The sequence below is a fragment of the Girardinichthys multiradiatus genome, chromosome 21 (assembly GCF_021462225.1).
Source record: "Girardinichthys multiradiatus isolate DD_20200921_A chromosome 21, DD_fGirMul_XY1, whole genome shotgun sequence".
NCBI classification, from domain to species: Eukaryota; Metazoa; Chordata; class Actinopteri; order Cyprinodontiformes; family Goodeidae; genus Girardinichthys; species Girardinichthys multiradiatus.
This window is the reverse complement of record NC_061813.1, coordinates 20,848,679-20,873,119: the sequence shown is the minus strand read 5'-3', so window position 1 is coordinate 20,873,119 and position 24,441 is coordinate 20,848,679. Positions and strand designations below refer to the sequence as shown.

The following is a 24,441-nucleotide window of genomic DNA, read 5'->3' as shown; positions in this document are numbered from 1 at the left end:
ATATATATATATATATATATATATATATATATATATATAAAGGCTTTTCACCTCTCTATAACATCGACACACAACGTTCTTCCAAGGTTGCATGCAGCTTTACCATAGTACTGACCTTTCACCAGATATAGCTGTCAGTATACCACAATAAAAGTCAATTTTAACAGATCTCCGTCAGTCCACTTGTTGCTCCATCGTTGTGTGGCCCTTTACTTATTTTCCTCCACCTGCAGGACAGCTGTGCGTCGCTGCCACGTCTCTCCTCCCAGCCGAAGTGGACGCACAAAGTGGGGGCGCAGTGCTCAGTGAACAAATACCCTGCACCTAAGCTGCGGAGCTTAAACTGAAAGCAGCATTGTGGGCACAGCGCCCATCTACGCTCCTCTGGCTGCATTTTTCTTTGCACAGCAGCTATAGCTAAGATACAAAAGTTTTTTGGGGGAATTTCAGGGTGCCAGTGCTTCTTTTTTTTATCTCATCACGACACAGAGCGGAGACATTCGGTGCGTTGCGCAGCGCGACAGTGCGGTGTCCGATTACGAACCGTGCGCCGGGCAGCTTGGACCCGTTACGGAGCGCCTCTTCGTCGGGCTGAAATTGCACACGGGGCTCTGGAGGAACGAGGCAGAGTGCAGATGAATCTCTGAACAGACAGAAGGAGTTTTTATTATAATTATTTTATAACGTGGTCGACATTGTCAGAGACGCACAAGCTGTAAGGATATTTCATCACCAGCTCCTCTACAATATCAGTTGCCTCACCAATCTTCTCACCGGGACAAGACACGCAGCTTCGCTAAGTACTAGATGAACGGGAGTTGGGCACTTTACTTGGTAAGAAACGGAAGCCGTGTTACTATGTTGTGCTGATATACTTCGTGTGCTTTATTGTTCTTATTATTTAAATTTTTGGACATTTTCTCATAGATATATGCAGTTTCCTTCTAAAAAGGCACCATGCTGTTTTTTCAGTAACGGGCGATTTCAAGTCAATTTCAGATTTATGTATTACGTTCTGTTGCTATATGGTGATATACCGACTTAAAGCACCAAACACACAACAGCTCATGAACCGCCAATAACAAAAATACTCAGTTTTTGAAGTTTTCCTCCATGCCCTTCAATTACTGACCACTTGGTGGTGCTGGCAGAGTGCAGCCATCACTATTAGAGAGCTGACGTCTGCTCAATAACATACTCACAGCTGTGTTTGTCTTTCCCCCCTTTCTTCTAACATCTTAATTCTTAAAGTTTTGGTTTCATAGGCTTACGTAGGTCAAGGTTACTCAATTTATTCTTTGTAATATAGCACCAAATTATAATGAATGTGATCTCCAGGCTCTTTACAAGACAAACAGATTCAAATAATGTTCAGTTACATAGATTCCAAATTCAGTTAAAAGCCATCCAGTTCATTCAGATAGAACACATTCATAGTGTTGCATTCAGATTTATATATATGTACAGTCATAATTTTAGCACAGCACAGTCAAAGTGGCCATATTATGCCAGTTGGTAAAAAGTTCTCTATCTAAGAAAGCCCAGTTGATTGCATCTGTCATTGCCTTTGCATCAATCCCTTCTGCCGAGCATGGATCTTAACGTAGCTTTACCTTGTGGTGTTTTTTGTAATGCTTTATGGTTATGATTTCACTGGCAATAACCCAACTAAAAAAAGACAACAGCAAATTGAGAAACCAGTATTTAATAAAAGGTTTAAAAGATATGTTTACGTTTATAAAAATTCCGACACCTAGAGTAAGAACTGAAAGAAATATTTGATTTTTCAAAGAAAAAACCATAGCTGTTTCTTTTGACAGTAAGTTTTGATCTGTTTTTGGACATCTGTACATACATTTAGTCTAATATTACAAAACATTACAAAAAAATACCCATTCTTTTGGCATGTTTCAGTGTTTAAAACCACTGTCAATTAAACATAAAAAACTGCTAAAAAATATGTTACAATCTAGACAATTAGAAGTACATTGTAAAGAAATTTGAAAAAACAAAAAATGATAAATATTCCTTTTAGCTACACATTTTGCTCTGTTTTTGCTAAAACCTACATTTATTTTGTCAGTTAATATAAAAAAAAAAAAGTTTATTTGCATTGTGTTTTAGTGTTTTAAACCATTGTTGTAAAACAGAAAAAGGGCTTAAGAGACATGTTATGCTGTAAAAAAAAAAGCTAACACTGTTTTAAATATAAGTTTAATCGGCTTTTGCTGTCTGAAATTTACATTAAATTATTCAGTAGATAAAAGAAATCCCTGCTATTTGCCTTGGTCAAGTTTCAGAGTAAATATGGGCAAGTGAAACAGAATTCATCACCTTAATGAAAGTGCAAATAAATGCATGTATTTTTTCTTTTATCTGCAACTAATAAATTTCTTCCACACCTCAAAGTTGTCAAATAATGTTGCAGCAAGGAGCTGTCCTTGAAAGTGTGAATCTGTTGTTTGGTTAAACTATTCAAGAGTTTATTCCAGCATTTCGTAGCCAGCAAATTCAAGTTTAAGAATGTGATACACTACTGTTAAAAATCCCCAGTGATGCAGCCTTCAAAAACTCTTTCGGGAGATCAGCACGGGTATGTTAAATTTGAGGAGATAATAGCTGCCCCACGGCTTTGTCCCTGTGGCATTGTTCATGCTGAACAGCGTATAACTAAATGGATATAACTGTTTACAATATCATTTATCTCTAGTTGTTTTTCAGACCTGAGGCATGCACCTTGTAACATGAAAATTATTACTGAGTATGAAAATAGAGCCATTGGAAGGCTTCTTTTGGGTATTCAGTTTGTATTCTTTGTTCTGATAATAGTTTTAAGTATGATACCATAACCAGTTTAAACTGATCTTAAGGGCTTAGGTCCATCACAGTGTTTATCTCTGATCATTTCTGTCACACTGTGCTCACCAATAGAAATAAGTGACCCATGTCTGGAAGGATTCCATCTTCTTCCCACAACTCAAAAACATGACTGTTAGGTAAATTGCTTACTGCAAATTTCCGCCTAGGTATGGTTGCGTGTGTGCATGGTTGTTTGTTCTGTGGGACTCGGTGTTGCCCTGTGATGGACTAGCAACCTGTCCAAAGTGTACCCCTTCTTGCCAGATGACTGCTGGAGATAGGCAGAAGACCCCCACCCCACCCTCCTTCAGGCATAAGTGGGTTTAGACAATGGGTAGATGGATGGATGTCTGGAAGGTAACATCATTTTCATTCAGTGTCTTAGCTTTTAGTGGATTGTGAATGCAAAAATTCTTTGGAAATAACAAAAAAAAACAAAAACAAAGAGTAAAACCACAAATTGTGAAGTTTAAAAAAAAATGTGATTAGATACCTTTTCACAAGAAAAGTCAGTTAACATCAACACTGGGCTTGCTCAAAATGAAGAAAAAAAACAAACTCAAAAATATATATAAAAAATTCTTAATCCTCAGATTTGATTAGATTTTTTTTTTCATATAAATAGGGAATTGACTGAATAACTTTGGGAACTGTGAAGTGAACATTTTACAAGCTGAAATTTGTATATACTGTAATCATAGTATTTAACACCAGTATGGTTAACCAGATTAATCTCAAACTGCCACACTTAACAACAGTAAAAGTTACAGCATGGTTAGCGGTTGGGTTTAGTAAAGAACGTTGTTTGACTAGCAGCCCTGATATTTGCATTGTGATGGCAGTTTGCCTGAGCACTGACACCAGCACAAACACAGCAATTAGCCCTAGCCGACGAGAACTCTGTGATGAAAGTGACCCCGGCGAACTCAGCAGCCCCTCGGTCGCTATGGAAACCCACAGAATTACATTCCAATTGTTGTTGACCTTTGTGATCCAGCATCTCAATGGGGGTCCGGCCCAGCTGAGAGTGAACGTAAAAGGCATAATCATGCACATGTAAACTAAACAGTCATTACCCTGTGGCCCCAGAGCGCTCTTCTTTGAGAGCCTTTTGGTCACTTATTTATGTGGCACCAACAAGGTGGAGTTTTAGGATCATAGATGTCTGTGCAGGCTGCGTTTACAAAGGGCTTGAATGACTTTATTGGCTGAGAAATGCACGGAAGAACTGATTTTACTACATTTCTCCCAGTGAAAGATTTATTGCACTTATGCAAGTAAACTCAGAGACTCAAACAATAGCTGAAGTTTCTTACTGTTGCTTCCTGCTGGGTTTTGTCCTCATTGCCCAGGGGTATTTATGCATCGCAACCACTTTGTCATCATCAAATCCCTCCCTTGTGTCTCCTGACACTTTTGCTTTAAGGCTTGGTGTGATCCATACAATTCCTTGAAAAAGTTTTTCAAAGTTTGTCATGTTAAAACAACTCAGTTCAATGTATTTTATTGGAATTTTGCATGATAGACCAACAGAAAGTAACAAATAATGAGAAAAAAAATCATAAAACCTGGTTGGCATGAATTTTTATTTAGCTCCCTGATTCAGTGCTTTATAGGACCACATTTCTTGTTAATGCTCCTTGCAAAATAACTCAAGTTTAAAAAGATCAGATAGATAACATCTTTTTCCAAATTTTGCCACAGATCGCCCATTGGATTTAGGTCTGGACAGACTAGGCCATTCCAACACATGAAAATGCTTGAATCCTAACCATCCCAGTGTAGCTCTGTCTGTATGTTTAGGGTTGTTGTCTTGCTAGATTACGTGTTGAGTCTTTTGCAGTCTCCAAATGGTTTTCATCCAGGATTGCCCTAAATTTATCTCCATTAATTTTCCCATTAGATTTGACTAGCTTCCTTGTTTTTGCGGAAGAAAAGTATTCCATCTTTCACTGTGGGCAATATGCTGTATGATCAAGGAACACAGAGTTTTGCATGTAGACCCAAACGTTCAGATATGGTCTCATCAGACCACTGCGTGGCAAACTGCAATCAGGACTTCTTATGGCTTTCTGTCAACAATGGCTTCTTGCCAGATTTGCATAGTGCTCAAATAACAGTTGCCCTGTTGACTTCTGCAGGCAATTGATTACTTGAGATTTTAGTGAGGGGTGTCAGAATAACGGGGGCTGAAAATGAAACGGTTTGGATCTGTAAAGTCTTTTCTACTTCTTTGTGTGGGTTTATCCCATACAATCTCAGTGTATTACATTGTAGTTTGTGGTGGTAACTTGACAAAATATAAAAAAGATCAACAGGTGTGGTTTTTGGTTTTATCTTTAGTGCACCCTGGGGTCGTTTATGGCTATTTGAGCCTGCGGCACTGAGTTTGGGTGCCTCCCTGATCTTTCTCCACATAAAGGAGAAAGTCGCCACGGTGTCAGCAAACATTTTTTCCCCTCCTTTTATGTCTTCTATTGTCTGTCATTTAGAGAGATGGTGTGGTGTTTCTATGGCAACTCGAAGGTTTCCCACAGTGAATTTGAGAGCCTGTCCGTCACAAAGGAAATGAAAATTTGTCATTCACTGCACTTCTGTTCTTTGCCTCCAAAGTGCCACAGTGATTTCCAAAGAGATGGCAAGGAAGGTATCATGTGGCAACAATGCAACGTCGGTTGTTTATCTACACAAACCCTACATGACACAGCAGCTGAAACCAAATGTTCAAATACCGTGTGTGAAAAGACACATAACCTTTTTTCTCAATGATACCAAATTCTAAGGAAATGTATTGAAACTCCTGACAATGAAAAAAGTGATATGATTTTATTTCCGGCATTGAGGGAAAAAAGTTATGTGTACCTGTGTATGTTAATGTCTGGTTACAGCTGTACATCAGTATTATTCCATCATTATCCTTCAGGGCCAGTTCTGAATGATATGGTATGTTTAAGGAATGAAGAAATCTTTAGTAAGTTATAAAAGATCAAGTACTTTCAGAATTGCAGCAGACATGAGTAAGAGGTGGGACTGACATCACAAAAGCACTCATGTATCAGACAAACACACACGCAGCAGTTCTGTGAGACGCAACCTTGTTAAACAGGCAGGGGAAGGCGCTGTAATTTTACACTGCATGTTAACATCGCAAACAGCACAACAGCAGGTGTAGCAAATTATTTGACTTCAGAGACAGAGAATAAAAGATGCAGGCAGGTGACGCACAATCCTAGTCCCACTATTTTTTCTGCTGCTTTGGGTTTGTGAAAGCAAATATCTGCGATTTTGAGTGAAACATCCGGGTTTTATGTCCGCAAGTCAGAGGGAATTATCTCTGCTGAGCCAGCCCGTCACTCGCCAGCACTGTTACACTACATTAGCTCTGTCCTCTTTCTCCACTACAACCTCAAACCTAGCTCAAATAGCAGAAGGAGTCTGTCTTTTAACCATGACATGAGCACAGAAGCAAAAAGGGGGGGACTATTTGGGTCACGATTAAATAATCTGCAAAGCCTCTTTTTGCACTGGGGGATCAAGCTGCGAGGATGTTTGAAAGGTTAAAACAGAGATGAAGCCAAGCCTTTGTGACAACAGAAGCGAGTGTTGTAAACGTTTGGCTGTAAAGTTTTGACTTGTAATTTTTCTGCATTTGTATCGGTAGGAGTTTGGGAAGAGAGATAGGTGAAGAGGGGCAGTGAGAGGGGGAATGAGAGGGGGGATGAGGCATAATGAGTCGAAGGCAGGGGAGAAGAGGTGAAAATAGGATTTAAAATGAGAGAATCCTGGAATGAAAAAGTGAAGATGCTTTGCCAGCCTTTGTTTATTGACTGATCGGGTGCTCTGGGGCCATTCGGATGGCGAAGTGAGTCATGAGTTTTCACCAAGCGCACATGCAGTCACACAGAGGGGTTGACACATGCTTTTTTTGTCTTCTTTTTCTTTCTGGGATGTCACCCTATAGTAATTCTCCAGAAGACGAACGACGAACTTTCAAGAACGAATGAGAGGACCATTTGATAGCAGAGCTCAGCTCGTATAATTGTCCTTTTGCAAATTTGTAGGAGCTTCTCTGTTTCACGCTGTGGCTCACACCTCAGAGGTGAGAGTAAAACTGGACTGCCTCCGGTGAGACTTTAACACTCTTTGCTATGTATAGGCACAACTACATTAGCAGCCAGCTATTACTAAAGCAGGTTCTCAGCTTGTGTTTGCTTTAGGTTTAATATATCAGCAGGAGGAAGTGACTGGGCTGGAACCCTTTGAGGAGTTTTAGTAAAGATGCTCTGATCAGGGATAGGTTTAGATTCAATTCAATTCAGTTTTATTTATATAGCGCCAATTCACAACACATGTTGTCTCAAGGCACTTCACAAAAGTCAGGTACATACATTCCAATTAATCCTAACCATTGAACAGTGCAGTCAGAGTTAGTTATTTATTCAAATTGGATAAAACGTTTTTCTGTCTAAGGAAACCCAGCAGATTGCATCCAGTCAGTGACTTGCAGCATTCCCTGCTCCTGGACGAGCATGTAGAGACAGTGGACAGTCACTGGCGTTGACTTTGCAGCAATCCCTCATACTGAGCATGCATGTAGCGACAGCAGAGAGGAAAAACTCCCTTTTAACAGGAAGAAACCTCCAGCAGAACCAGGCTCAGTGTGAGCGGCCATCTGTCACGACCGACTGGGGGTTTGAGAGAACAGAGCAGAGACACAAAGAGAACAAAGAAGCACTGATCCAGGAGTCCTTTCTATGGGAAGGAAAAGTAAATGTTAATGGATGTAGCTCCTTTAGTCATTTCACCTAGAAAGAAAGAACAGATAAACTCTGAGCCAGTTTTCAAGGTTAGAGTCTGAAAGAGAGCAAATAGAGTTAGTTACAGTTAAGCTCAGTCAATTGCCATGTCTAGGAGAGAGAAAGGGTTAAACACTAAAAGACAGGGCCATGTGGAGGGTGAGCATTAAGTTGTTGCCAGCAGAAGCTCGGACGATGCCCCTCTCCAGAAAGGTGTCACAGGTAGACACAGATCCAAGCCAGGTGTAGCTTCTAGGAAGAGAAAAGAGAGAACAAAGATAAAAGCTGAAATAACAGCAAATAATGCAAAATTGGAGAGTAGTGTGAGAATGTAGCAAAGGGGGTGATAGTGGTCGTTATGTCCTCCAGCAGCCTAAGCCTATAGCAGCATAACTACACAGATAGTTTCAGTTCAGATTATTTAGTTAAACGGCGCTTATTTACAACAATGTCGTCTCAAGGAACCCCACAAAGGGTCCCACTGATGGTCATTGTTATACTAAAAACCTCAAGGATTGGGATACCTCCCTCTGTCAGACTGATTATAACCATTAGAAAAGAGAAGGGGTCATACAGGTAGCAGAAATGGAGGGTGTGTTTGCACCTCAACCATAACTGAGCCGGTTTAGGCTAAACCTGACTCCCCCTTACTCCAACCAACAGGGAGGGAGGAAGGCTCCCTCCCTGATAACCTAAGCCACTCTAACTATAAGCTTTATCAAAAAGGAAAGTTTTAAGCCTGGCCTTAAAAGTAGACAGGGTGTCTGCCTCACGGACCAAAACCGGGAGCTGGTTCCACAGGAGAGGAGCCTGATAACTAAAGGATCTGCCTCCCATTCTACTTCTAGAGACTCTAGGAACCATCAGTAAACCTGCAGTCTGTACGATGGAGCTAGATCATTAAGGGCTTTATATGTGAGGAGGAGAATTTTAAATTCTATTCTGGATTTAACAGGGAGCCAATGAAGGGAAGCTAAAATAGGAGAAATATGATCTCTCTTTTTAATTTTCATCAGAACTCTTGCTGCAGTATTTTGAATCAGCTGAAGGCTTTTAACTGCATTTTGTGGACATCCTGATAGTAAAGAATTACAATAGTCCAGCCTTGAAGTAACAAATGCATGGACTAGTTTTTCAGCGTCACTCCTGGATAGGATATTTCTAATTTTGGCAATGTTCCGGAGGTGGAAGAAGGAAATCCTAGAAACTTGTTTAATATGGGATTTAAATGACATGTCCTGGTCAAAAGTAACACCAAGGTTTTTTATTTTATTACCAGAGGTCAATTTAATGCCATCCAGGTTAAGTGATTAACTAAGCAGTTTCTTTTTTAAAGACTCTGGTCCACAGACAACAACTTCTGTCTTGTCTGAATTTAGAAGCAAAAAATTTAAAGTCATCCAACTTTTTACATCTTCAAGACATGCTTGTAGTCTATCTAACTGGTTGGGTTCATCAGGATTTATGGATAAGTAAAGCTGAGTATCATCAGCGTAACAGTGAAAATTCATCCTATGCTGTCTGATAATTTGACCTATTGGAAGCATATATATAGTAAAGAGAATTGGCCCAAGTACTGAACCCTGTGGTACTCCACAATTAACCCTGGAGTTTAAAGATGATTTATCATTTACATGAAATGAGATCCCGATGCTGAATTTAAATACCAACATTTTCCAATCCAGAGAGCTTTTTCTTAAACATATAGTGTTGTGTTTGTCCTGGTGTTGTAATCAAATATATAAAAACACTCAGCTATACTGCAGTAACTTTCCTTCTTTAATATTAACAAGATTGATATTATATTTTCTTTCATGCTTATATCAACATTGTGCTACAGAGCTGCTAAATCTGTATACAGACTGCTGAGAGTAAGGAGGCGGTGAGGAGTGCAACAGAACATAACAATAGCTTTTAAACAGCATTTGGTGTCAATTTTCTGCAAACAAAATTTCCAAGAGGCTGCTAATGTTTCCAAATCATTATGCTCCACTGTAGATAGATATTAAAACAAACAGAAAAATAAAATTTTACAAATTTTTCCTATTGAATAAAGCTCTGGATATTTATTCTCAGTAATTGTTACAACAGTCTGAGATCACTTCCATGACTCTAAACATTTGCACAAAACACATGACGGACATCTATGTTGTATTTTCTCCTTGTCCACCATAATATAGTGCTTACAAAGGTTCTCACTCTGCAGTAGCATACTGCCCGCTAACATCTCCCCAGTATGGAAATTAGCTTCGTCACCTAATTTGCATAATTGTTTAGATGTAGCTGTGATGGATGATGTACAACATTTTGGGAATGACAATAATTGACTAAAAACACATCCTTAATATGGTTAGCCCTACCAATCAATGTATTATATTTTCTTAAAAGTTTAGTTTCTTTTGTGTGTTAGTTCCCTTTTATTATGTTTGGTTTTTAACACTATTCTCTACTGTGCAACACCAGGCAGCTGCGTTGAGCACTAAGGGCCTCTGTATAAGGGGCTTCTACGCTACTACTACACCAAAACAAAACCATACAGTCTGGGTCAATGGATGGATTGCTGGCCTCTTTCCAAATATCCAGCCCTAGAATTACATCAGTTCAGGGTTTCATACCAATAATGGATCTGATTGGTCCAATCTGTACTTTTTAGGGTTTTCTTTCTCACGCGTAATGGATCATTGCGTCGTAACTGAGTGCATCATTATAGGATAAAAAGACCTTTTGATGTGATACGTCTAGAGCTCTCCCAGCTTCATGTTTTTTGTAGTAACACAAACAGCCAGAAAAGCTCTAATTTGATCAGTGAAAGGATATAAATACAGAAAATCCTTTAATCTTCTGCAAATGAAAACATTTATCTATGCTTTGGAATATTACAGAGGGCTTATCAGAGCAATATCCTGGAAAGAAAAGGGAACAGTTTCAAGATGATCCTTTCCCCAGCGGATGAATGAGAAAATAAAATCACAGAGCATGCCGAATTCTCTTCTGCAACCTAGTGCGAAAGTTTGTGATAACATCAAAAAGATAAAACTGTCCGCACATGTATTTCAGCGAGGCCAAAAAAAAAAAAGATACCAAGGGAGATGAGAGGGGAGATACGAAGGCAAAAAGATAAGAACTTCAGTTTTCAACACAAAAAGAGGAAGTATCTGATTCTTGAATGGAAAAATAAAGCATGGGAGTGAGAACACCAAGGAGATAGAGATAGAATATATGGAGTGATGAGTAGACAGCAGGATGAGCAGGTTTGAGGGGAATAATTGTACATGGAGCTTCTCTCAAGAGGCAGCCACCTAGTAGTTACCTGGAATGGATGGTCTGTTGGATTCAGCTGTCAGTGGGAGAGGACCTTAGAGAGGGAAAAGGACAGACATGATGGGGGAGGAGGCATAAGCAGGGCAGGAGAGAGAGAAACAGCAATTCTCTAAACCCTTTTTACTTGGTATTTTCTGTATGATCCCTCAACAAGATATTTCCAGGTTTCCACACGCTAACTGTCAACTCTCAAAAATATACTCTTTTGGATTTACTCCCCTGACTCTCCCAACTGGCCCTCAGGTGACTTGCTGAAAATGTTCTGCTTTGGACTATACCCCTTTGGTAGTTGAAAGTAGTGCAGATTTTAACTTTCCTGCTAATTCTCAGCCATGCTTTAAAAGAGATGTATTTTATATTTCTTAATTTTTATTCAAAAGAAACTTAGCCAGTTTTAAAATTAGCATTGCACTTAAAACTCACACACTGCAGTATGATTAAGGATTAAACAAGTGTTTCATTTTGGCTTTTGCAAGAGACTGTTCCGATCTTCCCACTAAATGTCTGCACACATAAAGATTACAAAGGAGTCTTCAAACTGATAAGACTTTGGTGCCATAGAACATCTTTTCTACGCCGTTAATAATCTTGCGACCCCTCAGGCTTCTGCTCTGACCCTTTGGAAATCTGAGGCCGGATGATTTGTAATATTTTTAAAACGAGAATGGCTCCTTGGCTATGTTCGCTCCAAAATAATGCATTTTACTCATTAAATAATTAAATAACCTATGCGTTTTAACAGACAAATGGATTTTATTTCTCCTTAATAATAGAAAATAAAATCCTTTTACTCATGATTGCTGTTAATACTGCATAGTCCATTGCGAAACATTCATGACTCTTTAACCCTATTTTATCATGTTGTTCTTTGCAACTACATAATTTCATGTACAGTATTGTGCAAAAGTTTTAGGTAGATGTGAAAAAATGCTGTAATCAATGAATGCTTTCAAAAATGGAAGTGTTAATCATTTATTTTCATCAATCAACAAAATGCAGTGAATTAAATAAAGAAAAATCTAAATCAAATCAATATTTGGTGTGACCACCCTTTGCCTTCAAAACAGGATCAATTCTTCTAGGTACACTTTCACACAGCTTTTGAAGGAACTCGGCTGGTAGGTTGTTCCAAACATCTTGGAGAACTAACCTCAGATCTTCTGTGGATGTAGCTCTCTTACATCCTTCTGTCTCTTCATGTAAACCCAGACACACTCCATGATGTTGAGATCAGGACTCTGTGGGGGCCATAGACGTCACTTCCTGTAAGTCTTTTTCTTCTTTCTGCTGAAGATAGTTCTTAATGACTTTGGCTGTATGTTTTGGTTCGTTCACTTAGCATTTTGTAAATTGATAAAAATAAACAATTATCATTTATATTTCTGAAACCATTCTGTGTTTACATTATTTTTTCACACCTGCCTAAAACGTTTGCACAGTACTATATATGTGATAGTCCAATCCAAAGTAGTACATAATTGTCAAGTGAAAAATCCATGTTTTCTTTAATTGTTTTCATGAATACAATCATGAAAAGTTTGGTCTTCATTTGTATTCAGCCCTCTATACTGTGATACCCTAAAATACCCCGGTATAAACAGTTTTCTTCAGAAGTCAACTAAGTACTCCATGGTGTCCACATATACGTATGTAATTTAATGTCAGTAGAGAACATCAGTGAACAAATAGCATGACGGAGACCAAAGAACAAAACAGAAAAGTCAGGGGAGAAGTTTAAAACAGTCTAATGTTATAAAATAATATGCCAGATTTTGGACATCTCATGGAGCACTATCATCAAAAATTTAAAGAGTATTGCACACTTGCCCTGAAGAAACCATGCCCACTGTGAAATGTGCTTGTGAGCCCATCATATTTTTCTACAATACGGACAGATAAGCTCGTCACAATGGGTAAGAAAGTTGGATGGAGCTCAACGCTTGGCAATCCTAGAAGAAACCCCATTTTAGACTGTGAAAGGCTTGAAAATGGTACAACAACCTTAAACATACAGCTAGCGCTACAATAAAGTGGTTTCGATCAAAGTGTTTATTTGTGTTAGAATTCCACAAGTCCAGATCTTCATCTGTTAGTCTGTGGCAAGCCTTGAAGACTTGACACTCTCGATCCCTTTGACCCAACTTGTGCAATTTTGCAAATGAAAATGAAATATGCCAAAGGATTTGGACCTGTAATTGCAGTGGACAAATACACATTTCAGATATTTATTGCTAAAGAATCTTCAAAACTTGTAATTTTCCACTTCACAATTATGTGGCATATTGGGTTGGTCTATCACATAAAATCTCAAAATACCTTGAAGATACAAAAAATACTTTAGTGAGGCAGTATAGCTTGAGCTAGGTTGGCTTTAAAATAGAAAAACTGAATATTTGCTGCCATATTTTTACATTTTTGCAAAGGCCTTTCCACTGGAAAGGTTATAGAATATGTTATAACTTTTTGCTGGAGGATGAACGGCTCATATGCAGTGACTTTAGATAAGTTCTAGCTTATCCTCTGAATATGTACTGATAAACGTTTTCCATATTTATTCCCTGGTTATTCTCTTCTTAAATAATGTAAAGTCTGTGCATTAATTAACAGGTAGCAAAGGTTGCAAATATGGGAATTAGATGGGAGTGTGAAGCAAGAATTGAATTATACAAAGATTTTTTGTGTTGGATCTTTATTTTCTTGTGAAAAGAGAAAAAACTAAGAAAGCACGGGGTAGAATGCTCTTTTCCATTCACCTATTGATTTCCAGAATCTTTCCTGGAATCAAAGGGCTCTCCAGACACGAGACTCTCAAGAGGCATGGTCTTTGCCAGACTGTGTTCAGCACCAGCATGATTGTGTGGTCTGGCGTCTGTAGGACACAATGCTGCCTCAGTTCTGAAGGTGAAACCACATATTGGATGTGCTGTCTGATCTAAACCGCCAACAGTAAATAATAAAGTGTTCATTATTCCCTCTGAATATCTTTTCAGTCTTCTTTAAATAAACGGACAGGGAAAATAACTACCAGTTACGAACTGTGCGGCTTTCTGCCAACATTGAGCTTCTTGTTCTCTACATTTATGCCTGGCTTGACTTTGATTTATGTTTTCATGTGTGCATGACAGTAAGTGGTCATTTAAAGCTGAATACTGTTGTGCACAAGTGGGAGTTTTGTTTCTAGGGATATTGTGTTATGGGAAATTAAGTCTAGCCAGGTACTAGGTTGCAGTGATAAGAATATAAGCTGATGCCGAAAACAATACAATAAATCTTTAGGAATTGCTACGAGTACCATTTGTTACTATACATGATACAGATTTGGTTAATTCAGTGGTCTGATTATGTTGTTGGTTGAAACAAGAGAAGGTTTATGTGCTGCTGCTAGAGCTCTGTAGAGTTACTGAGATCCCCCAGAGAAATATGGTCATATGTTATGCGTGATATTGACCTGATGTTGTTCTGCTGTGTTATTAACGAATGTTTCAATAATACATTTGTAAAGACAAAAATACCTTAAAAATATTAATGCAGATCATGAAAGCACCCTAAACTCACAATTGTTGTAAAATATGCAACAAAAATGTATATATTTCTATAACAGTAATTCAGTAGTTTTTGAAAAACCTCAAGTTGGATTAAAATCCTCTGTATGATTCAAACTGAATTTTCACCCATTCTTTTCTTTGTTGCTTTTATTCGTTGAGGTTTTTGCATTTTGTACATAAATCTATTAGTTGGGGCCATTATGATACATTAATTCTTGTTTTCTTACACTCATTTTGATGCATATCTGCTGCTGCATTTGCAATTGTACCTTTTTTTTTTTTGTTCCAAGCCAACCTATCTCACATTTTATACACACAGGAGCTCTTATTTCACTCAGTATATCCAAGGTGCTTTGGCTGCAAAGTAAGCCCAAATTATCAGCCACCCACCACTGTGTTTTACAGTTGCTGTGAGCTGTAGGGGTGTCTGCTACAGCCAGATAACCCCCTGCTGGTAACATCTTTTATGAATTGCATTGTTACAGAAGTCTTCTGCTGTGTTCCCAGGAAGAAAATGCTTTTTTTACTGATCATCTCTCCAACCAAACTCTGCTAGTCTTGTTTTAATGATTGTTCTCCCATAAACTTTATCATTTAACAGGCTAACTGAGGTTCATAAAGTATGCAGCTTTTCTGGTCAGGCCAGTTTGATGGACTATATAGATGCCTCTGCAAAATCCCTTTTGGTGTCTTCGGTAACTTCCACTAAGTTGACCCACACCTGAATGCCTCAAACCAGCAAGCTGCAAAGGCTTTTCTCTTGTATCGGTGCTCACAGTTGATGGCAATTTGCTAGTCACATTCATCAGATAAAGCAATGCATTCACATAAGCATTGCAGCCCTCTTTGTTACCAGCTGTTTGTTCCTTTGTAAGAACAATTTTTTTGTAAAGGCATGGCATTATCCCCCTTTCCCCCTGTTATTCCTTTGAAACACTGAAGAGATGGCCTGTGGTTTAAAGTTTGCGAGGTTACAATTAACATTTAGAAACATCTGGAGTGCATTGAATGTGCTTCTAATTTTTTCTTTTTGATGTCTAATACCTCATGGATCATATTTACGTGTTTATCAGCTGATGCTAAAATGCCATTATTTGTGGTAGTCAGATGGCTGTTCATCTCACTGAATCAACTTTAATCCAATGATTGATTGTAAATGTGTAAATATAAGATATTTGTTTTTAATGTAAGACTGAAATTCACAAAATAATTTATACAATGAATTTTTTAAGTGTGGTCACACTAAAACACTCAAACAAATGTTTCAAATGTTTTTACAAACACTGAAAACATATGAATTATTGCTGGACAAACCTTTATCATGGGGACAATAGTTACCTTTATTAAAGTGCTGTCGAAACACAAACCAATATTGAAATCTACTGAACATAATTATCCATTTTCTATACAGGCTGAAACTTTTTAGGGTTGGGTGTCGTTGGTGCCTTTCTTCATCTACGATAATGGTAGGGTGTACAATGATAGGGCAGTGCTGAACACACTTGTTACAATGATTATCTGTTTAAATGGTTTTCACATGGTAAAAAACAAATATCCAAGTAGTAAACAGTCAATGAGTTTTAAAGAAATACCCTATTGGGAGTTTTAAACTACTACTTTTCTAACTTTCTGTAACTTTTTGTGCCGCAGTATACCTTTACCTTTATAGAAGAACCTTCTTACCCACAAGGTAAAAATCAGTAAATAAATCATAAACAATCCCAACCTCAGTCTAAAAACTTCCTCTAGCACTAATGCTAAAATTCACTATTTTATTACATCATTAGCTAAATAGTGAGAAATTGCAAATTTGAAGCAAGAATAAGACAGAATCATAAATTTTCATTTTAAAATAATTTTTTATTTTATTTGAATATCACCAAGGTGTTTAACTGAAGTATGTTAGCAAAAAACAGCATCGATAATGTTTTTATATTAGTTAATCCCTAAATTTACTTTCATATAATTTTGACATTTATATCGCATAAAAAACATTTGCTTACAGTTTTTATTTATTTTTGACAGCAGGTATTGTATTATTTTATATGTCAGGACCAATGTAGGTTGTCAATAAATAAATAATTGATTAATCTTTATTGCTATTTCAAAATAATAGCAACAAAAACACAGCCGTGTCAGTCTTAAGGTGTGTATTGTGTGTTATGTTGTTTGGAGAAGCTTTACAGCCTGCGGCGTCTCCCAGTGTTGGCAGAGATTTATCTGAGAAAGTGAAAAGAGTCTGCTAGCTAGTGAGTGTAGTGAAATCAGCAAATAAATCCTCAAGCAAACCAGAGTGAGCTCAGGCAGTAACAAAAATAGTTTTGTGTGCATATAGGAAGCATATTTGTAGGTCTGTTTATTTCACATGCAGCTCGGATGTATGTCAGGACTTCACAGGGTCAGCAGGTCGCACTTCCACTGAATGGAAAGTCTCGTCTTTCACAGTCTCACAATAGTTTTGCTCCAGCTTGTTGACCCCAGCTTCACCCTATTCACCTCAATACTGACCCCCAACTTTCTTTCTCCCCTGTTAAGGAGATTCAAGTATGCTAGGGAGAAGCACATTTGCAGAGAGTCTCTTAAATATGCTATTTTTTCAACTTTGTTTATCATGACAACAGGGAACTAAAAGAAGAAGACAGCTACTTAATCATCCTGAATGATGACCTGGGATCAGTGAAGATAAGTAATTTTGTATAGGGGATTTTGTTGCAGGAAACTTGCATGCCAGTTTTGACTTAACACCTCTTCAAAACTTTTCAGACAGTCAAAGTGTAGGAAACAACTCCTACGCAGAACATCCTGCTCCTCTAGGCTTGCCCTACACACAGCATGATATTGCCATGCTCTTGTTGTCATTAAAAATAGACCTCTGCCCTTATGAAGTCAGTGCCCTGTAGCATTCTGATCTATTTTGTATCCACACTGCTCCCTTAGGGCCTTCTAGGTGAAAAAGCACTTGCCTTACTGTTATGGTTAAGGACAAGGGGGGATCCTTTCCTGCGGCTTTGCCGTTTTTTTAGTAACCTTAAAAAAACCATCAAAAACAAGCTATAACACATAATATGAAGCAAAAACCAATGCAAGGAACCATCAAGCAGCTGACTCTCAGGAGGTAATTGTGCAACTGTTCTGTGTTTGGTTCTCTAATGTCTCTGCTGGTTAAAAAAAAATCAACCGCAGAGTTTAATTTTTTCTTTCTTTCTTCTTTTCAGCTCAAGGAACATTTTTACTTCTTTTAAGTGACACCATAAATTTTTTTTTATAGACATAGGTTTCTGTCATTAAAAAAATATATTTTGATGTTATTTAAAAAAAAAAACTTCAGCAGCAGTTTTTGAGCGCTTGAAAATATACCTATCAGATACACCCCAATACAAGGTTCCTTTTGCTTATATACGTGCCCAATCATTTGGGAGTGAGAATCCCACAGAGTTGTACACAGTGTAATCAATGTAAAATAAATAAATAATATGGCTTTACAATGTATCTGAGGGGCCAACGTTTGAATCCTGATTTGAAATTCTTATTTGGCACTAAGTTCAGTAATTATTTTAACTTTTCAAAGGTATTTAGGCTAGATTTCATAAATATCTATCTATCTATCTATCTATCTATCTATCTATCTATCTATCTATCTATCTATCTATCTATCTATCTATCTATCTATCTATCTATCTATCTATCTATCTATCTATCTATCTATCTATCTATCTATCTATCTATCTATCTATCTATCTATCTATCTATCTATCTATCTATCTATCTATCTATCTATCTATCTATCTATCTATCTATCTATCTATCTATCTATCTATCTATCTATCTATCTATCTATCTCTCTAAAGATCAGAGGGTAGAAATTGGATGTAGTAAATAGTAACAAACTGGGCTGAAGAGTGGCACAGTTGGTAGGACTGTTGTATGCAACAAGGAGTTTCTGGGTTTAAATCCCGGCCTGGGGTCTTTCTGTATGGAGTTTGCATGTTTTCCCCGTGCATGTGTGGGTTCTCTCTGGGTACACTGATTTCCTCCCACTGTCCAAAAACTTGATTGTAAGATTGATTGGTATCTCTAAAATTGCAAAAAAACTAATTCCGTGTAAGCAAAATAATAAAAAATATATGCATACAAAAATCACGTTTCCAACAGATCTATTTGTATGCAAAGCACCTAATTACTACAAAGACAGGTTAAGGCTATTAATTTTAGGGTACATTTGTGTGTCAACTGCAAGTATTGTTCTTAAGCAGCAATGTCACAAAGCACCTACAGAAATTTCAGAAAGTTCTGCTTTGGCGGCTGGACAACATTTTAGCTCTAAGCCTGATTAGGTGTCTGTCTAACACTCAAACATTCATGCACATTTCTTTGCACTCTTGTCATGCAAAATGATGTGCATTGACGGAATGATTGATGCAGATTATCCGGGTATGTTATTCACTTGAAAGGACAAAGGTTTAGCCTGAGGTATATGTCTATACAGCACAACAAATGCTCTCATAGGAAAGCTTTTATGGCTAAACAAGAAAAGTAGAAACTGAACAAAGCACATATAGGATTTGTGAGTTATGTTAAGAGTAAAAGCACACCTGGAGGACACATGTGGATTATCCCGCCCCCCCACTGGTGTCTTGGGTAGAAAAACTCAAAGTCATCATTAAAGCTAAGGGTGAAGGGGATCATTAAGTCATTATTTATGTGCTCACTGCTGTTTTATCACCTCCAGACGCAGTCTCGCAACGCAGACACCCACCCTCGCAGCCCCAGAAGAATAACATAATTGTTGGGGTTAGCCCAAGGGGTTGTGTCTAACAGAAAAGTGCAGACTTTAACAGTCTTGGGCAGCTGCAGTGAGCACTCACCCACCTCATATATTTTTTGTTCAAACCCCCTCCCTTCCTTGTTTGGCTTGTTTTCACCTTATTTGGGTTTATTTACACATTGCTCCAAAGAACTGCCACATTGGCTCTGGTTTGGGGTGTGTAGTAGCAGAGTGGGAAGTTTTCACAGGCAATTTCCCCTTTATAATTTGGATAGTTTGCTGGATGAGCTCAGTGAAAAAAGCATGCCACAAACGGAGCACTTTGCATTGCTTTTTTCTATAACCTGTAAAAGCATGCTGAGCGATGTGGGGATGTTGAGCGAGTTGGTTTATTTCATGCTGAGCATGCTTTTTGTGATACGGTGAACCTGAATAAATTTTTACCTGTTCTGCTATCATTTTACAGTTGCGGATGATTACAGTCATGTTTAAACTAAACTGAAAGACTCTCTGGAAACAGAGACATAAGAGAAGAGGGTCTTAAGAGAAAAGTAGACGAGGCATCAGATTAGATGTTAAACAGACCCACTTTGTGTTGCACCTGGAGCTGTGGTTCTTGTGAAAGGCTACTCAGAGTCAGCTCTCTGGACACTGCAGTCTCAGATGCTCACGGCACCCCTGTTTCCCCCTGGTGTTTCCTTTCATTTTTCTTTAAATGTGTCAAGGGGGTGTTGCTTTTCCAGCTGTGCTCAGCCATCTCACCCAGAGTCTGTCCTGCTGTTATTTTCATGTCCTGATTCAATTACCTCTGTGGGACCGGTCCACTGACACATGACATATGCACACTGGGCTACAGAAATGTGAAGAAGTGCACTTTTATGGAATGTGGGGTTTTATTTATTGGGAGCCTAGGGGTTTTTCTTCACAGCCAAACCACACTTCAACTCCAATCCAACTTCTTTAACTCCAAGGGTTCTCTGAAGTGCTCTTAGGCTTCTCTTACTTTTCCTCTAAAATCCGTGTTCTGGTAATCCTCTCCATCCTCCTCCTTACTCATATCTCTTTTGTTCTTGCCTGACCTCTTTAACACCCTCTCTCCTCTTTACTACAACCACTCTTCAGATCACTGCTCACTTTCACCTCATCCAACCTCCACCCATCATCACCCCTTCCATATTTTCCTCCTCTATTCTTTTCATTATTACCAGCTCCTCTCCTTCAATCTGCTTTAAGTGACCCTAAACTTGACTTTCTCGCTCCATGTTTTAGTTTGTCTCCTTTAAAGAGCTGCTCATTGTGACGATGAAGGATATTCATTTGTTGGGTTTCAGTCTTCCAGCTCAGTGCTTCCAATAAATTACTGGCAGACTAACATACACAGAAATTTATTTATCATTATAGACATTTACACATTTGCTTCTACCCCTAAGCTGAATAGAAAAATGTGTTCTGCAAGTTTGATCGATGCAGGCACCCAGGAAACCTCATAAGAGCATTCAGGTGAAGACTTATAAGCAGTAATACGTCATTTTCATGCATGTGCAATTAAATTATTTTCCTTTTTTTTTCAGTTAACACCAGCAGGTCAATTTGAAGATGTTGAAAGTTGATGAAGGGGATGTTGGTTATCTTAGAAAAGGCTTGAAATCAGAAAAACTCTGTGCTTGTATTTCACTACATAAATAACCACGCATACATTTCAAAAGTGTCAGTATAATTGCAAAAATAAAGGCTTATTTATTAAAAAAGTACATTTTAATGTTTAGTGCTAAACCTCAAATCCTATTGCATGTTTAATTTCAGTGTTAATGGTGTTATGGGGGATGTAACCCTAAGTAAATACCATTCCAGCGTATGATACTCTCATATATGCTAGGTGATTCTCAGCATTCCTTAGCAAGATTGTTGCGCTTTTGAAACACATATACATATACAATGCAGTTAAAATCCACCCCCCAAAATAAAACACTGCTATGCAGATGTCAGAACAATACTCTAATAATAACATTACTTTATCTCATGCTGATCTATGCAGACTCTGCATCTGCAATGATGAATATTGACTCCCCTCAACATGCCTCATGCTTGGAGTGGCTGACATGGCAGGGGATTTGGCCATTTTTCTGAAATTTTGGCTAAAACATTTTACCACTAGGGGGCACTATGTATAGAGCACTTAGCTTTGAGGCCAAGATGGTTGGGCAATCAGTAAGTATGAGCAAAGGATTAACCATAAATCTACATCAAAAATAGGGTGACACCATTACAGTGATTCAGTATACATTGCAATGATCAGCATTAAGCTATAATTGAGCTTAAAGCAGAAGCTAGACAGTGCCATTTGGATTTGATACACACATTGTACAGGTGTAAGACGACACAAGTTTTAGTTTCAGCCAGTTTTGAGTTGCTGATGTCACTTGCTGTAATTTACTACAAATATCCCACATGGTGTGTAGACAAAGTCTCTCTGTGACTTCCACAGCACCGTTGCCATGGTTATGTGGACACGTGGTGGGTGCCTTCTGGGTATACTAATTTGCATATGTAAGAAGGGGTGGTCTAAGATGCATGTGCAGCTGCGCTCAATTCCACGCAAAATGCGATGTTAGAATGAAAGGTGCCCAGTGACGTGTTTGGTATATCTGAATTTTTTTGGTTCGGCACAAGTTTCCGAATTTTGCCCTACCATCAACTTTAAGTATTAAAGTTAAACTAATTAAACTGGATCAATTCATTAAAGATAGACATTTCAGGTTACGTTTCTCTTAATTCCTCAGAAAACTTGGAACTCATCTTCAGAAAAAAATGTTTTTCTTTGAAATTTGTGAAGAAAAAAATAATGTTGAATATTATTCCTTATAGTATACCATTTTTACCTACCTTCCTTTGTTATTCTAAAAAATTAAGTTAAAATACATCTTTATGAATATTTTCATGATAACTTATGAAGAGGTTTGTAGTAACTAGTTAAATTTACTTAGTAAGATTTACTAAGGAACTTAGTAAAATGTATTGTGGGATTAGTTTCTCTGCACAGTACTTTTACTCCTTGGGTAAGATTATTATAAAGTTTCGCTACTCTTACTTGAGAAAAATTTCTGGCTACTCTATCGACCACTTATTTAACTTTATTAAACAAAGAGCATGTTTTAATCGAAAATCATGTTTGTGAGACTTCTTGCTTGTAAATAAGCTTCATTGTTCTTGTGTTATTTTCTATCTGCTGAGCTTGCTCTGCACTTTGGATGTTAACTGAATATACAGTATACATTTTCACTGGGGGTATTTTGCACTGTTTTAACATATACACATTACCTACTACAAGAATTGGTTTCAGCAGCATTATCTTGTGAAACAAATTACATTTGCAAATGTGTGTGTTTTTTTCTGACTTTGATTTGTAATAATGTTACTTATTTTTACTAGTTTTAATTGTATCCCTTAAAATACCAGACCTTTCACATAACTTTCACATATGTTTGTCTGTCTTATTATTTTGTACAAATTATCTCAGAGGCTATAATCAAATCAAACCCTTTTCTACAGTATCTTTTACACTTAGCTAATACATTTTTGGATGATTACTTTTTACTTCTAATTGAGTAAAAATATATTGAAGTAATGCTACTGTTACTTGAGTACAACTGTTGGCTACTATACCTACCTCTGAGCTTACATGTTTTTGGAGTAAGCTGGTGGTCCAGTACATTAAAAGTTGAATTTGAGAAAACATGGTAACAATCTTCCAATTCTTTATTATTGAAAAGCAAAATAGAACACTCAAATTGGACCATGTTCATGATAGAAGTGGGTCAGGTAGACACTGACAAAGGGCCATTTCACCAGTAATGGATACAACTGGGTCAGGTAGACAGCCATGCAGACACAAATATATTTCATGCAAAGACTTTAAGGAGGTGAAGAAATAACTCAGGCACACACCCACAAAGACACATGAAACACAGTTAGAGACATCTGTTTTGGGCCTACCATAAACCCAAATAGACCCCAAGGGGTGGTGTGTCAACAACAGAAGAGACCACACATTAAATACATGCTGTGCTCCTGAGACTGATTCCTAGGGATTTGGAGCTGTGAGGGGTTATTAACCAAGACCACAACCTGTAATTGCTATCATAATTACACAGTAAGGTCTTTCCGAATTAATGTATGCCATAATTTGGGGGAAATTTCATTCGGTCTTAAGATCTCAATGCTTTGTTAGCCTCTTGAGTATAGTTAATGCATGTCTGTGCATCTACCCAATGAATATGCATTGTAAGGGCAAGCTTACTTTTTTTATCTCGGCTGCAAATATGAGGCTGAACGTAATGGTAATACTTAATCAGAATATGAATTAGTGTAATAGAGTTAAAAGTGTTGAGATTTGGCTTTGATGTTGAGCCATCAATGTTATCATGAAACTGCACAGTTCAGAGGGACAGTGTTGTACTGTAATTTATATTTAGCTGTGAGCCTAAATTAGACCTGTCACAGCTATGGACACATGCCTTGCTTTCATGTGTCTCCCTTCATCTGTCAGGGAGGTTGATGGAGCTTTTATTTATGCTGAGACAGTATTGTTTCTGTATTCTGAGAGGAACTATGATGATGAACTACCATGGGGAAACAAAATATTTAACACACCATTGTTTTGCTCAGTAAATATAAATTTTAATAGGGCTACTAAAAAAATGACTCAGGTACTGAAACAAGTACCAATCATTGCTCATGTATGATATTGACCCATTCTTCCACACAAACCTTTTAACTTGGAGGTTCTTGGGGGCTTTTTTATGGAAACCACTTTTCCTTGTCTGTGCATTTGGTATCATTGTCAGTCACATTCAGTTCATCCTCACATTCTTATCAAGAATATTTCTGTGTATTTCATTAATTAATTAATTTATCCTTCAATTATTTGCATTCTACTAGTATCTAGAGCTATAACAGTCCTACCCCATGATATTCCTACCTACAGTCGGTTTTTGGCAGTACGTGAAATTACATCCAAATAGTTCAATTTTTTATCTTATTGGACCATACTACATTCTCCCAGTATTTCACTGATTGTCCAAAATTAAGGAGCAAACTTTAAACAAACTTTAATTCAACCTGGAAAGACTCACATAACGGAGAAACAAAAAGAAGA

The 24,441-nt window shown here is 37.8% G+C and overlaps 1 protein-coding gene across 2 annotated transcripts in view; it reads left to right on the top strand.

Annotated features, from left to right (window-relative positions):
• The first annotated feature begins 312 nt into the window (after nt 1-312).
• sema5a (sema domain, seven thrombospondin repeats (type 1 and type 1-like), transmembrane domain (TM) and short cytoplasmic domain, (semaphorin) 5A) overlaps nt 313-24,441 on the top strand; it is a 242,647-nt gene continuing 218,518 nt past the window's right edge. The window contains exon 1 of one of the 2 annotated variants that reach the window (XR_007035752.1): nt 313-834. The gene's annotated coding sequence lies outside the window, so the exon portion shown is untranslated. The remainder of the gene's footprint in view (nt 835-24,441) is intronic. The other variant, XM_047349930.1, reaches the window with a different exon arrangement.